The following is a 4,614-nucleotide window of genomic DNA, read 5'->3' on the forward strand; positions in this document are numbered from 1 at the left end:
GGAAAACTCTATGAGAGGTAGGTGATTATCCCAACTACCCTTGAAGTCAATCACACAAGCTCTCAAACTGTCCTCTAAGGTTTGAATGGTACACTCTGCCTAGCCATCCGTCTGTGGATGAAATCTTATACTGAGATTTACCTGAGTAGCTAGACCTTTCTGAAATGATTTCCAAAAATAGGAGGTAAATTGAATACGTCTATCTTAGATGATAGATAGGGGAATCCCATGCAACCCAACTATCTCATCGATGTAGAGTCTAGCGTAATCATCCGCTGAATCTGTAGTCTTGACAACCATGAAGTGAGCAGACTTAGTGACCCTGTCCACTATCACCCAAATGGAGTCATGGTGTCTGCGAGTATGAGGTAAACCTATAATGAAGTCCATATTTATCACTTACCACTTCTATAGAGGAATGTTAATCTCCTGAGTCATACGTCCTGGTTTCTGATGTTCTACCTTAACTTATTGAGAATTAGGACATTTAGCCACAAAATGTGCTATGTCCCTCTTCATGCCATTCCACCAAAAGACTTCCCATAGGTCACGATATATATTAATGGAACTTGGATGAATGGAATACCTGGAGTTATGACCTTTGGTAAGGATCTGTTGCCTCAACTCACCCACATCAGGAACACATAAGCGACCGTGGTAACGAAGCACACAATCTCCCCATTGGGATAAAACGTCAACTTTCTACTGATGAACTGCACCTTTCAACTGAAGTAATATAGGATCACTATTCATTTTTCCTTAACCTCCGCTACCAATGAAGATTCTGATCCTTTCTAAACTATCACCCCACTATTTGATGTGTCCGTTAGGCAAACTCCTAAGCTAGCGAGCATGTGAACATCTTTGGCTAGATCTTTTCATTCTTCCTTAACATGTGCTACACTACCCATAGATAGCCTGCTGAGAGGATCAGCCACAACATTGGCCTTACCAGGATGGTAAAGCACATTTATGTCCATAGTCCTTAAGGAATTCAAGCCATCTCCTCTGACGTATTAGAGGCTCTGGGTGAACACATATTAGAGGGTCTTATGGTCTGTGAACATATCAACATGAACACCATACAAGTAGTGCCTCCAAATCTATAGGGCAAATACTACGACTACAAGCTCGAGGTCATGAGTCGGGTAGTTCTTCTCATGAACCTTAAGTTGTTTAGAATCATAAGCTATGACCTTACCTCATTGCATAAACACACAACCTAGGCCGACCCTGGATGCATCACAATAAATCACATAACCGTCTGAATAATCTGGTAGAGTCAAGAAGGAGATATAGTCAACCTAGTCTTCAGTTCTAAGAAGTTTTTCTCACACTCATCTAACCACTAAAATTTGACCTTCTTCTGATTCAACTTGGTCAGTGGGGAAGCTATGGATGAAAATCCTTCAACAAATCTCATGTAATAACCGACCAAACCCAAGAAACTGCTGATATCTTTTGGAGAGATGGGTCTAGGCCAGTGCTATATTGCCTCAATTTTTTGAGAATCCACTTGGATCCCTTCATTGGATACCATATGACCAAGAAAAGCGACGAATTTTAACCAGAATTCACACTTGCTGAACTTAGCGAAAAGTTGGCTATCTTTGAGAGTTTGCAGAACAACTCTCAGATGAGTCGCATGCTCCTCCTCACTCCGAGAATAAATGAGGATATCATCAATAAATATGATAGCAAGCAAGTCCAAATACTATTTTAACACCTTTTCATTAAGTTCATGAAAGATGCATGAGCATTTGTTAGTCCAAAAGACATAATTACAAATTCATAGTGACCATACCGAGTCCTGAAGGGTGTCTTTGGAATGTCACTATATCTGACTCTGAGCTAATGATAGTCAGATCTGAGTTCTATCTTAGAAAAGCAACTAGCACCATGAAGTGGGTGAACAAGTCCTCAATCCTAGGGATGATATACTTATTCTTGATGGTAAATTTGTTCAACTGATTTTAGTCAATGCACATTTTGAGAGAACAATCTTTCTTTTTCACGAACAATGCTCGAGCAGCCCATGGAGAGATATTAGGTCCGAGGAAGCCCTTATCTAGAAGGTCTTTCAACTTCTCTTTCAACTCCTTAAGCTCGGCTGGAGTCATTCTGTAAGGAGGAATTAAAACAGGCTGGGTATTTGGAAGGAGATCTATTCCGAAGTCAATTTCCCTTTTGGGAGGAACTCCAGGAAGATCTTCTATGAACACTTCTGGAAACTAATTTACTACTGGGACTGACTCAAGAGTTGGGGTTTCAAAAATTGAATCCTTAACCCGAACAAGATGATTGATACACCCTTTGGAAATCATTTTTCTTGCCTTAAGGTAAGAGATAAATCGACATATAGGCACTGAGATACTACTCTTCTATTCTAAGAGTGTCTCGTTTGGAAACTGAAATCGAACGATCCTAGTTCTACAATCGATTAAGGCATAACAAACATGTAACTAATCCATGCCTAGAATGATAGCAAAATCTACCATTTCTAACTCTACAAGATTTGTTGAGGTGATTTTCTAAGAGATTGTGACAGGGCAATTTATGTATACCTATCTAGCTATAACTGGGTCACCAACTAGAGTAGAGACTGAGAAGAGTTCTGAGAGAGTTTTTGGACTGACACCGAAGTTTACTGCTATATAGAGAGTTACAAAAGACAGTGTAGCCCCTGGATCTAACAATCTATAAAAATCTAAATGAAGGATTTGTAACTTACCAGTGACCACATCAGGAGAATCTTCCTGGTCCTAGTGAGCCTAAAGAGCATACAACCTGTTCTGGAGCTGACCGCCACCTGTACCGGAAGAAGCACCCTGCTGAGTTGGGCAACCTGCTGTTACTGTTTGAGTTGTAGAATGAGACTTATTGTTGTTAACTCATTGCCCCGGCCTAGAAGAAAGGCAATCCTTTAACCTATTGCGAGACTGACCACACCCAAAGCACCCTTCTTTCCTTGCACGACACTCTCTCGTATGGTTTTTACCGCACTTTGGGCAAGTTGGAAAAGTCTGATTACCTAAAGCACTCCCTTGTGACTTAGAGCCTGGTGCCCTACTTTTCTGATCCTATCAAAACCTAGGTTATGGAGCACTAGCTCATGAAGGTGGTGGGGCTGTAGACTTTTGCTGAAACTGTGAGCGATTTCCACCACCCGACTTTTGCTGTGAGTATTCATAATTTCCTATTCTAGCCTTCTTCTTTTCCTTAGACAATTACCTAAGCTTATATCCCTCAACCTGCTGGGCATGAGTCGTGAATCTGGAGATATTTATATCCCCTAGAAGCAGAGAGTTCCAGCACTCGGTCTTCACAAGATTGGATACCCCAAACAAGAACTTACTCATTTATTCCCTTGGATCGGCAACCATGTGTGGAGCATACTTGGAGAGCTGGGTGTACTTCAGCCCGTAGTCTTGGACCGACATTGAACCCTTCTTCAAGTTCATAAACTCTTGTGCCTTAGCTTCTCTCAACTCCGTTGGGAAGAATCTGTCAAGAAAAGCTCCAATAAAGTAATCCCAAGTCACAGAATCTGCATCCGCACCCCTGTTTTATTTTCACTGAGTAAACCAAATATGAACCACATCCTTAAGTTGATAGGAGGCTAACTCAACACTCTCAGTAACAGTCACTTGCGTTACCCCAAGAATCTTCTTAACCTTATGAATGAAGTTATGTGACTCCTCACAAACCTTCGACCCTAGAAACTCAAGCGAATTCATCCGAACAAAGTCTCGGACCCTAGATGCATGTAACGACCCTCAAAATAAAGTAGGATAAAGTAGAGCCTCGCATGGGGTTTATGCATTAATAACTTGTCAAAATAATGAAGAATGGCCTTGTAAGTCACTTTTAAAGAGTTTAGAAGTCAAACGTCAAGGGACGACCAAGACGTTCAGAAACTAGTCTTTTACGAGTTGGTGTGTTCTAGTATGTTGTTCATGTTTTTATCTGTTGTTTGTAGTCTAAAATCAGTGGAGGTGACCCTGGTGTCTTAATTAATGTTTTTAGGGTCAAAACATTCGGATACGACTCCCCGGGGGCCACCTTAAGGGTTCCCGAGGAGGACCCCAACCTTGGCCAAGCAAGCTGCCAAGGCAGCTTGAAGTTGTGCATGGAGGGAGTGGCTTCGCTTCGCGGACCTGCTCCACCAAGGGCCAAATGTTTGGTCTGCGTCGCGGACTCTACTGTCTCGAATTTAATTTCTAGAAAACTTGTGGGAACATCTCCGCGTCACGAACTTGTTTCCTGATGAAATCTGCAAAAATAAAACTCAAGTTTGACTTGTTTAAAAGGTCCAACTAAGTGAGGGGTACTTTGGGTACTTTGGGGAATTATTATAAACAGTTATTCTACCTATTTTAGGGTATTTTAAGTTGATTAAAACCCCAAAACCTAAAATTAGACCCCATTCTTCAAATTGACCCTTCCCTCTCAAAATAGATTCTCTCAAAAACTCCATTGAAGACCTTGATGAAGCTCAAGCTAGAAGATGGGTTTTCAACTGATTTCTTCTTCAATTTCATGGGTCTTCAATAATTAAGGTATGGTAACTCTTGATTCTTGAATAACATTTCATTCAAGGAGTTCTATCAAAGA

This window comes from Solanum stenotomum, chromosome 1 (assembly GCF_019186545.1).
Source record: "Solanum stenotomum isolate F172 chromosome 1, ASM1918654v1, whole genome shotgun sequence".
NCBI classification, from domain to species: Eukaryota; Viridiplantae; Streptophyta; class Magnoliopsida; order Solanales; family Solanaceae; genus Solanum; species Solanum stenotomum.